Source organism: Mixophyes fleayi, chromosome 6 (assembly GCF_038048845.1).
Source record: "Mixophyes fleayi isolate aMixFle1 chromosome 6, aMixFle1.hap1, whole genome shotgun sequence".
In the NCBI taxonomy this organism is placed as follows: Eukaryota; Metazoa; Chordata; class Amphibia; order Anura; family Limnodynastidae; genus Mixophyes; species Mixophyes fleayi.
The window spans coordinates 212,626,392-212,638,158 of record NC_134407.1 but is presented as its reverse complement, the minus strand read 5'-3'; the positions used below and the strand labels follow the sequence as shown (position 1 = coordinate 212,638,158).

At 42.2% G+C, this 11,767-nt stretch overlaps 1 protein-coding gene across 1 annotated transcript in view; it reads left to right on the top strand.

Annotated features, from left to right (window-relative positions):
* The window catches only part of LOC142095472 (uncharacterized), a 148,175-nt gene that overhangs the window by 114,191 nt on the left and 22,217 nt on the right, over nucleotides 1-11,767 (top strand). The gene's annotated exons all lie outside the window — the stretch shown is intronic.

The following is an 11,767-nucleotide window of genomic DNA, read 5'->3' as shown; positions in this document are numbered from 1 at the left end:
AAGTAACGCTCTCCCCCTGAGGAGGCCTGGGCTAGGCCCAAATGCATGACAAGAACCTTTTTAAGACCTTAAGTAGCTTGATTTGACTAGAATGCATGAGTATCATGCACGGGTTAACTTGTGTGTGTGTGTGTGTGTGTGTATATATATATATATATATATATATATATATATATATATATACATATATACACACACACTCACATTATATGTTAAGACTACTCTTTGTCACCGTCTAATGTAGCTATTATCCAAGTGAACTTAATACAACAATTGGAGAAAACTGTTATGAATCTTTGTTTCATGGTGGCACAAACGTCCGGTTAGGTACAGTGGGGTAAATAATAAAATCATATGGCCTGATTTATTAAGGATCTTAACTTAAGAAACTTCTTATTTCAGTCTCATGGACAAAACCATGTTACAATGCAAGGGGTGCAAATTAGTATTCTGTTTTGCACATAAGTTAAAACTGACTGTTTTCTCATGTAGCACACAAATACTTGATAGCTTATTTGTACACTGAAACTTAAAGTTGATATTTGTGTGCTACATGAAAAAACAGGCAGTATTTAACATATGTGCAAAACAGGATACTAATTTGCACCCCTTGCATTGTAACATGGTTTTGTCCAGGAGACTGAAATAAGAAGTTTCTTAAGTTAAGATCCTTAATGAATCGGGCCCATAGTTCTTGTTCATTTCAGTTGTATAACTCTAAAAGACCAGTACCATTTATTATAGCATTTGAAAGATGTTCTTATAGGTAAAACAGTACTGTTAAAATGCATAAAAATTGATAACTGAAAATGCTAGACATTAGAGAAGCCCCTAGTCTTGACGTATAACAGTCATCGTTTATATAGAGCGCTATATGCTCGCTGGTACTTGGATTCCACCAGGCCTTAACTCTGAGTAGTAGAAACGTAGCTTATTCTCAGCTTTGCTAGGAAGTATAAGAGACAGTGACTAATGAATACAGAAGCAAAAGAACCACAACTGAACAAGAGCAAACTGAATTAACCAATACTGAGCAGAACTGGTGGCGGACAAGGGTGTTCCAGTAAACGTCGCCCAAGATCAGGACAGGCAACGGACAAGGGTGTTCCAGTAAACATAGCCCAAGATCAGGACAGGCAGCGGACAAGGGTGTTCCAGTAAACGTAGTCCAAGATCAGGACAGGCAGCGGACAAGGGTGTTCCAGTAAACGTAGCCCAAGATCAGGACAGGCAACGGACAAGGGTGTTCCAGTAAACGTAGCCCAAGATCAGGACAGGCAGCGGACAAGGGTGTTCCAGTAAACGTAGTACAAGATCGGGACAGGCAGCGGACAAGGGTGTTCCAGTAAACGTAGCCCAAGATCGGGACAGGCAGCGGACAAGGGTGTTCCAGTAAACGTAGCCCAAGATCGGGACAGGCAGCGGACAAGGGTGTTCCAGTAAACGTAGCCCAAGATCAGGGCAGGCAACGGACAAGGGTGTTCCAGTAAACGTAGCCCAAGATCAGGACAGGCAGCGGACAAGGGTGTTCCAGTAAACGTAGCCCAAGATCGGGACAGGCAGCGGACAAGGGTGTTCCAGTAAACGTAGCCCAAGATCAGGACAGGCAACGGACAAGGGTGTTCCAGTAAACGTAGCCCAAGATCAGGACAGGCAACGGACAAGGGTGTTCCAGTAAACATAGCCCAAGATCAGGACAGGCAGCGGACAAGGGTGTTCCAGTAAACGTAGCCCAAGATCGGGACAGGCAGCGGACAAGGTTGTTCCAGTAATCGTAGCCCAAGATCAGGACAGGCAGCGGACAAGGTTGTTCCAGTAAACGTAGCCCAAGATCAGGACAGGCAGCGGACAAGGGTGTTCCAGTAAACATAGCCCAAGATCAGGAAAGGCAGCGGACAAGGGTGTTCCAATAACTAAGACTGAAGAAAGCAAAAGAACAAAGTTGGAGCAGCATGGAACACTATCACGGGCAGGGAGGAATGGGTCCCTCTCCTATAAAGGGAGCCTATTAGGAACCAGCTCTAGGACCTAGCCCGGCCTGCCTCTGCATGCAGTGCAAACGTTCTTGATTAGTAACGGGAAAGTGGGAAGTCGTTGAGCCAGGCTGCCCAGCAATTAGCTCCTGCAGAGACTAGGAAGATGGCAGCATCTCCTGAAAGTGCAAGCTGGCACCGCAAGGAAGAACGGTGTGGCTCCTGACAAAAATACATTACTACATCAACCAGAGAACCATATACAACCTTCATACTTAGATTAAAAAAAAATCCCCATAATGATAATTTATTCTTTAAGTTTTCTGTATCAACTTATTAGAAGTGGATGTTTTAGTTTCAGTTAAGCTTGGGATCAGCTGTTCAATCATGAAATATTGATACAGAGAATGAATAATAATGGACACAGATAAAACTATAAATTGTTTACTTCAATTACAGGTTATCAAACAGGTACAACTGTCCAGAAATAGTGCAGGATATCCCAGGCAATGCACCTAATATGTCCCAATATCTTTACTGGAGAGTACCCTGGCTCTTATGTCTAAGAACACTGTAGAGATTCTAAATAACTTCCATTGAAACTGTTCTTTTATACTGATTAATTGTCTCCCATAAGAAAAAAAACCGGCGTACAGTATGTAATATATATATATTTATATATATATATAATGGTAGATGGCAGCAACACTACATAATAAAAGTTACAAAACGTCACTAGACCTCAATCTTCCAATAAAATACTAGGTTTATTGTGTACTGTCTCTTGCTCTCATACTGTGTGTGTTTCTCTAGAGCTTTGTGTAATAAGAATGAAATATAATATGTATATGTTGGAATGTATATAAACATTAATGTAATAGGTGAAGCCTTGTAAAAGTTATGAAAAATTCTTGCCTTATATCAAGAAACATAAACGTAATGCTGTAGTTATTGTGAATCACAAATGACCTCGATCACAAATGTACAGGACTAAATGCCTTGGTTTCGGCCCAGTGCACTGTAAAGGACATGGCAAATTGGAAGTGTACCTAGTTTTGCGGGGGAGGTGGAACAATTTCATGGGGAGCTCTGTCTGCCTCACTGTCTCCCCCAGCTGGTCTGGGAAGAGGCACACATCATTGCTCACTATCATTGCTCACAGTCTTCGTGACTGAGGCTTGAGCCCTACTACCAACCTCTTCAAGGTACTTTGTAACACTTTCTCTGCTGTATAAGACCCTGGCAAGGTGACTTTATATATACTCTGTGAATCTGACTGTGATGGTTTCCTGCTTCTTTCTTTCCTACATCTACTACAGCCATGGATCTGTCCTCCTATACTTACCAATTTCCCGGATTGTCCGGGAGACTCCCGGATTCCGGGTGCTCCTGGACTCCCGGGAATGTATGGCAGTCTCCCACATCTGCCCACTTCCTAGTGAAGTAGGCAGAATTAGGTCCAAAATGCTGCGATTCTCCGGGAATCACGGCATTTGGCCCTGCCCCCTGCTGTAAAATGACGCGTTTTCATCATTGTGTCACATGGGGCAGATACAAAATGAAGCAATTTTCAGATTCCCCCTCCGCACGCCCACCTTCCCCGGCAACTCCCGGACGCCATCTAGAAGAAGTTGGCAAGTATGCCTATGGTTAACCCCAGTCTTGTAACCCTAAAACTAGGCACACTGATTTGTCTACTCTGTACCCATGCTCTGTCCAACTACTCCCTTTGGCTGCTGCAAGTTTCTACTCCTCCCCAAAATGGTACCGTTTTGTACCACAGTGTTATTATACACTATAATGAAAATCTAGGCCCACCTGCATAACTAGAGACACACAGTGCCACCAAAGTTTGCGTGGCTCCTCCGCAGTTTTGTGCCTGATGAATAAGTCACCAATGTTGGCTTCAGTTTTTTGGATAGCAAACCTTTCAGTGGTCCCTTCTAGTTCCTACCATGCAACTAATTTACCGGTTGTAACCTATTCACTCTTAGAATCATGAGTTCCCTTTTCACCAATCTGTTAAACATTTCTGAATGAGTGGACATTGCTGACATTATAAATGTAGTTAGTACATCATTCCCTTTATCATCATCATCCATCCCTTCCCCATAAATATTTGAAACTTCCCCCATAGTTTTGAGTCCATCTTGTCCTCAAAGCCTTACGATTTGCCAAATGAACCTGCGATACATGCAAAACATTTTAAAAAAATGTTTCTTATAAGGATGGTTCATATTTATTACTTCTATGTGAATATCTGCCTTCTCCAGTGAAATCAGAAACGGGTGGCACAACATCTTCAAGGTGCAAAGGAAAAGGAGCGTAGATTTCTACCGTAGTACCGGAAAAATTGCACAGTTGCGATGTTCCTCCTCTTAGTCATATTCATCCATTCTTCATTGCTTACTTTCGTTAAAATCCCTGTAAGTCATTAAGGTTTTGGACATTAAGGGACCTTTCTATCTTCAAATGACTAATTTTTTGGCTTTGTACATGCTCTCTGCAACTTGCATTAATACATTGTTTTATTTGTCTGACTGCTTTCTGTGCTTCTCATCCATGTATTTACATTATCAGACAGTTATTTTCATTGCCCATGGATATATAACAAGTATATTCTGTCTATGCAGTTATACCCAATGCAGTGCATAGAGATGGGATACGTTTTCCTGATTTAGAATGATGGCAACAATAGTTATACCAACCTAAAAATGGCGATTGCTATAAGGGCGACATTGAGGAAATACAGACTAACCATAATTCAGACAGACACTATATCCGACGCGCCTGATAGACGACTGCTATAAATTGCGACTGTACAAAACGCAGCGAGTGAGAGTCTTGTCACTTGCAATGGCCAGAGTGAGATTGCCGGTTTTAAGGCGGCAATGCCACAACCCGTCGCCTGTATAATGTGTACAGGTGGCGGGTCTGCCCATTGCCACCTTAAAACCGGCAATCTACTTTATAGCCGTCGTCTATCAGGCATGTCGGACATAGTGTCTGTCTGAATTATGGTAAGTCTGTATTTCCTCAATGTCGCCCTTGTAGTAATCGACATTTTTAGGTCGGTATAACTATTGTCGTAATAATTGTAATCTGAAAACCGACTACCACCGGAGCACAGTAAGTCTACACTGTTTCCCAAGGTAAAAAAGAATAAGCAACTCTACCTTATAATATAAATGTAAGAATTTGTATAGTGAAATGTTCGGTGGTAGTCAGTATAACGATACTGACAACGCCGACTGTAAAGAGGCCGACATGATGTCATCCACGACAGTGTGATAACACCGACAAGTTGAAAAGGACACTTGAAACAGCTTCTAAGGAACATCCTGACAGGCTACAATGACGTCAGTTTCAAGTTTCCCACGGTCATTCACTGCTAATTTAAGGAGGCACATGCTGTACATTGCTCTTGACAAAGCCTACATCAGGGGTGTCCAACCTTTTAGCTTCCCTGGGCCACATTGGAAGACGACGAGTTGGTTTGAGCCGCACATAAAATACACTAACACTAACGATAGCTGATCATCGAAAAAAAACATAGAAAACATAGTTAACATATTAAACTTACTTGGAAATGAAGTTAGTAAGAGTTCGGAAACCTGTTGCAGAATCATGATTAAAGCAGTAGTCCCATTACCAGCTACAATTTAACTTAACTGCATCTGCCCCTTAGTGGGGTTCGGGGAATTAAATGCCAAACACTTTTTTTCTCTCTCTTTCTGCACCCATGAATCATTTTTTTATTGACCAGTTTGAAATGGTCACCGATATAGGTAGCATCAGGAGGACTAATAGAAATCTACAGAGATTTAAAGATAGGGTGGCGGGAAAAATGGCTCATGGAGCAGCCTCCGATGAGGGTAACAGTGGGTGATATTTTCACCCTACTCAGCACTGCACATTTAAAATGGTTTAAAATATTAAAAATACAATTATCTCTTAATATTTATATTAGATACATAGAGAGAACACAGCTAGTTCATAATTGCATGGTGCAGAAAGTCCAAATTCAGAGTAACAACAATAAGATACTGGATAATCTTTCACTGCTGCTGATAGTTCGCACGGGTGACTCCTCTGTGCTGCGCTACGCAATGGATGTCGGGTGTGATGACGTCATGACGTGACCGCAAGGTAAGTATTTTCTTTTTTTTTTTTTTCAGGATTTTTTTTTTCAGTGCTGCCCCCTTGCCACAACCAAAACTCCTGCTGGGCCACATTTACAGGCATGCTGGGCCGCGGGTTGGACAACCATGGCCTACATCATTGTACAGCCAGCGCTTCCTTAAATTACCGCCTTAACAGCCAGAATGACAGTGGGGAACTTGAAACTTACGTCATTGTAGCCTGCTGGGATGTTCCTTCATTCAACCTGTCAATGTTATCAGCCTGTTGTGGATTACACCTTCAGTGTAATCATGTCGGCTTCTTCAGTAGGTGTTGTCACTATCGTTATAAGGTACCCCATCCGAAATGTTTCATACATTTAAAATGTAATAGGTAATGCAGGTATAATACTTTATCAGTATTAGGGATTTATTGATGTGATTACATTTTTGTAAAGAGATCTCACTAGAGGTGTGACAGAGCAGGGAAGGGTGTACTAATAAGCAATGTAGATTCAGACTGGGGCATGAGATACGACTGCAAAGGTGGTGTTATTTGCGGGTGGTTAGGGGCAGGTGTAAGTAGCGGATGATGATGACAAATATCTGAACCAGCCAACCGCTTGTAATTATGCAGATTGTGCATACTGACCTAGAACCTATGATCGGAATCTGCACAGCGATACATCTGCTGATTAAACTGTTGGCTGTGGTACATTTCTGTGCATCTGGATCATGTCCCAGACTGCTGTCAGCTGGGTACTCAAAACAGGCACTACAGTCATTTCTATGGTGCAGTAAGCAGTTTACACATTTGAGGAATCCCTTTTGCTGATAACAGTTTTATAATAGCTCAATTTCTGCATATCAGCAGTGGATGGTACACATGTAGCCCTGGTACTATCAGGAAGAAATTAATCAATTTTTCGTAATTGGAAACCTTTTCATTCCTTCAATGTTCAGGCTATATGTGATGCATATCACCACATCCATAACGTTAATGCCAAATTTTACAGGAACAGAGGCAGGTCTCTGATCACTCGGGCTGTGGCTCAATGTGGCCGCAGGGACTGTCTAATTGAGGATAGCCACAAGTGCTATGCCAACCTCCCCTACTGCTATAACCATCCAAAATAGTGCACCTGCTGCCAGATGTGACTTACAGTCTGCGCCAGTGATTCACAAACTTTTGCAGTTCGTAGCACCCTTAGAGTCTCCATAATTTTTTCAAGGCACCCCTCCATAATAATTACCGAGCAGTCCTGTTTTATAAGTAGTTGGGTCAAAAAAACGTAATAAGTATTTAGGTCAGGACATAAATACTTATTTAGTTGTATGCAAAAATAATACACATAAAACCAAGGGAAAAGAATATTTTTATATATTTTTTTCAATTTATATTTCTGTCAAAGAATAATTTACAGCTAACTCAATCTGTGCCCTCCTTCATCTCCACACACTCTGTGCCCTCCTTCTTCTCCACACTCTGTGCCCTCCTTCTTCTCCACACTCTGTGCTCTCCTTCATATCCACACACTCTATGCCCTCCTCCATCTCCACAGACTCTGTGCCCTCCTCCATCTCCACAGACTCTGTGCCCTCCTTCATCTCCACACTCTGTGCCCTACTTCATCTCCACACTCTGTGCCCTCCTCCATCTCCACACACTCTGTGTCCCCCTTCATCTACGCACTCTGCGCCCCTCTTCATTCTCACTCTGCCCCTTCCTTCATTCTCACTCTGCGCCCTTCTTCATCCTCACTTTGCCCCCTCCATTGCTGTTTCCTATTACCATTTCTGCTCCCCTTTCTTTACTTGCCATACTGGGCCTTCTTTCTTCTATTTCTTCTGTCTTTTCTTCTGTTTTCTTACCAATCTCGCGGCGCCCAGGACCCAGCATCCTCCTCTCTCCTGTCGCTTCTTACTGAATATGTCTGGTGTGATGACATCACGCCCGACATTCAGTGAGGAGGGAGGTAAGTATTTTTTTTTATTATTTCCTTGTTGCGATGGCACCCCTGTGACAGTGCCACGGCACCCCTGGGAGCCGCGGTGCACATTTTGAGAACTGCCGGTCTGGGGTATAAATCAGTACATCACCTAGATAGGTGGCTGCATAAACTGTATTGGGTTGTAGCAATTTATTCATGGCCCTTTGGAAGGTGTCTTGAAACTCATAGGGTCGGACTTTATATTGGAGGAGACCATCAGTGGTAGAAAATGTGGTCTTTGGCTTGGCTGAGGAAGTCAGGGGAACTTGTCAATAAGCCTTTGTTAGATCAAGAGTAGTCAAACAGTTACTACCAGCTCCACGTGGCATCAAACTGGGACAAGCTGTTTAACCGCCTAAAGTCATTGCAGAACTTAATATTCCCATTAGGTTTTGGGACAAGGACAATAGGGCTGTTCCACTCACTATCGGATTCCGCAGTCACATCTAATCTCCTTTCTCACGTCAGCCCGTCTGGCTTCGGGAATGCAGTATGCTTTCACCTTTAAGACAACTCCTAGTGGAATAATAATGTCATTTTCAATTAAAGTAGTTTATATATAAACCAGTTTCTCAAAGAAAACATCAACTCTTGAGGTAAGTGTTTAGGGAAAAGATACTGATGAATGTGGTTATTTGTCTAAAAGAAAAAAAAGGAAAATCGCCAACATTCCATACAGCACCCGCAGTGGCAAGGAAAGGCTCAGAACATGGCCACTTTTAGCTAGTGGTGGTCTTGCTACTGCTCTTGCACCTACAAGAATGCCCATTGCAAAAGAGAGTGCCCAATGCGGTCATGCAACTTCTTGTAACTCACCATCTCGCTCTCAGTGTATGTCACCTCTAAAATAGTCACATCGGTGCATGCAAAGAACACTGAGGCTGAAGATCACATTGGATGTTTACAGAATCTTGAGGAGAGACTAAGGGTGTCCCTTTGTGCTATGTGTGATTCTAACATTTCACATTCTGACATTGGAATTATAGAGCAGCCGCCTTCCAAAATTTCTCAGCCATTTGGAAATGTGAGGATGAGTAGTAATAATGATGATTTAGACATAGAAATTGAGGATGCTACTTTGGAAGTTGCTAATGTGCAACAGGATGGGAATGATAATTATGGATCTGAAAATTATGAATGTTTGAACAAGATAATGAGGATGATGTCAATTTAGTCCAAGTAAGGCAGCCTGGGCAAAAGGGAAAAAAACACCTTGTTTGTGGAAATATTTTTATGCCAGCTTAGACAACAGTCGTCAAGGCATCTGTAGCCTTTGTGACGCCACAATAAGTAGAGGTAGGGACGTTGACCACCTGGGCACCTCTGCCTGTTACATCAAATGCAGTGAGTTCATTCAAGTTGTTTATTAAACCAGGAAAATCATGTAAGCAGTCTAGCATGAGCTCCCAGCAAAATGGATAGATACCTCTTCACCATCAACACCTTCATCATCAACCTCGTAGACCATCATCCAATTTGCAAATGCAAACTGACTCCCCTAATGCAATCTATGATTCCAAAGAGGCATCCTTGCATTGGGGCCGCTGCTGCGGATTAAACTTCTAAACAGAAGGGGATCAAGAAAACTGAGTATAGTTTAAAACAACAACAACAATTGTCTGTGTAACAAGAGGAGCCAAGTATGACAGTAAGCATCCTGTTGCACAGCAGATCACCAAAGCCATGACAACTATGTTAGCATTAGATGTGTGTTCAATCTATGCCATCAATGGATCCAGTTTTATCAAATTAGTGCAGATCATTTGTCCACACTACCAAAATTCCATCTCGATTCGATTTCTCCTTAATAGCAATTCCTCAGCTGTAATTGGAGGTTGAACAGTCATTCAACCCCTAGAAAATGTCATTGTACCGACTATCTAATTAACTACAGATATGTGGACAAGTGGTACTGGTCAAACGGAAGACTATATGACCCCTGACAGCCCACTGGGTAGGTGTATCGCCTTCAGCAGCAGCACCTTTAGCATCCTCCTCCTTATTCTTTTAGAATAGTAGTGCTAGCACACAATGCCAGGCTATTCACATGCAAGCTACTCTCTGTAGCGCTGGCTTCACTAAGAACCAAACCGGTGTCAATATGTCGGAAGAACTCAGGAATGATGTAACCATATGGCTCACCCCGAAAAGCCTTTCCTCAGGATTTTGTCCAGACTTAAGTAATACATTTCTTGCCTAAGTTCCTTAATGAATCAGACACATAGTCATTAATGACAAAACAATAAAAAATATAAATTTAATGTCTACTGTACATAAAATATTTTCTTTACAGTTGGTCCTGATTGCAAACACATGTTCTAGCATACATACACAGCCATCATCACTAGTAATTGGCACTTAGACTAGACCTGTAGCTGGTGCAAGGGATATGACAAAAAAAATCACATACCTTTGAGATGCCAAAAGCTTGAATCAGATGCTGCTGTGTGCGCTCGAGCTTGGCATGCCCTTACTGTACATTGCATGTGCATATACCCATTCTTCTACCTGTTCTGCCCCTGAAATTGTAGGCTGTATTAAGGGTCTATTGTGCTCAAGGATGAATTGAAGGTTGCTGCGTTCTATGATGCACGGTCCAGTTCTGGGCATGTGCAGAGTAATTTTGCGTATTATACACAACGTACCGCTAGTTACGCTCCTTATTGAATTATGCACTGTGTGTGCATTACGACTGGGTGAATTTCATCATCATCATTATCAACATTTATTTATATAGCGCCAGCAAATTCCGTAGCACTTTACAATTGGGAACAAACATTAATAAAACAATACAGGGTAATACATATAGACAGAGAGGTAAGAGGGCCCTGCTTGCAAGCTTACAATCTATGGGACAAAGGGAGTTTGAAACACAAGGGCATGTGCTACATCATATTGCACATTGGACCAGCTAGAAAGTAAAGATAAAAAGTATTTAGTGGGCTGTGTGATCAGTCACACAGCAGTGTTGCTCGGAGGGTTGTTGTCTTGTGTTAGCTGTGTAGAATGTGGTAATAGGGTAACCTAGGGAGATTTAGATGGTTGAGGAATATTATAAGCTTGTCTGAAGAGGTGGGTTTTCAGAGAACGCTTGAAGATTTGAAGACTAGAGGAAAGTCTTACTGTGCGAGGGAGGGAATTCCACAAAGTGGGTGCTGCCCAAATAAAGTCCTGTAACTGTGAATGGGAAGATGTGATGAGAGTGGAAGAGAGACGCAGATCTTGTGCAGAGCAGAGGTGTCGAGTTGGGAGATATTTTGAGACAAGTGAGGCGATGTATGTTGGTGCACTTTTGTTGATGGCCTTGTATGTTAGTAGAAGAATTTTATATTGGATTCGATGAAAAACAGGCAACCAATGTAGAGACTGACAGAGTGGCTCAGCAGAGGAAGAACGGTTTGCAAGGAATTTCAACATATATCATGCTTTGCATGCACAATAAATTTGGTGGTTCAAAAATGAGAAGTCAGTGCAGGAGATGCTGTCTGTGGCCCATAAAAATTTGTGGTTATTTTTGGCATTCAGTGACCGCATGTGAAACATTGCAGTAGCTGTAAAAAATATGATCTGCCATGCCACCAAATGAGGCAAACGGTAGTAACTGGGTGGAATTCCGCACTTTATATGCTTCATAAACCAGAGGAATAGCAATAAGCCACCAAGACCTGCACAGCAAGCCATG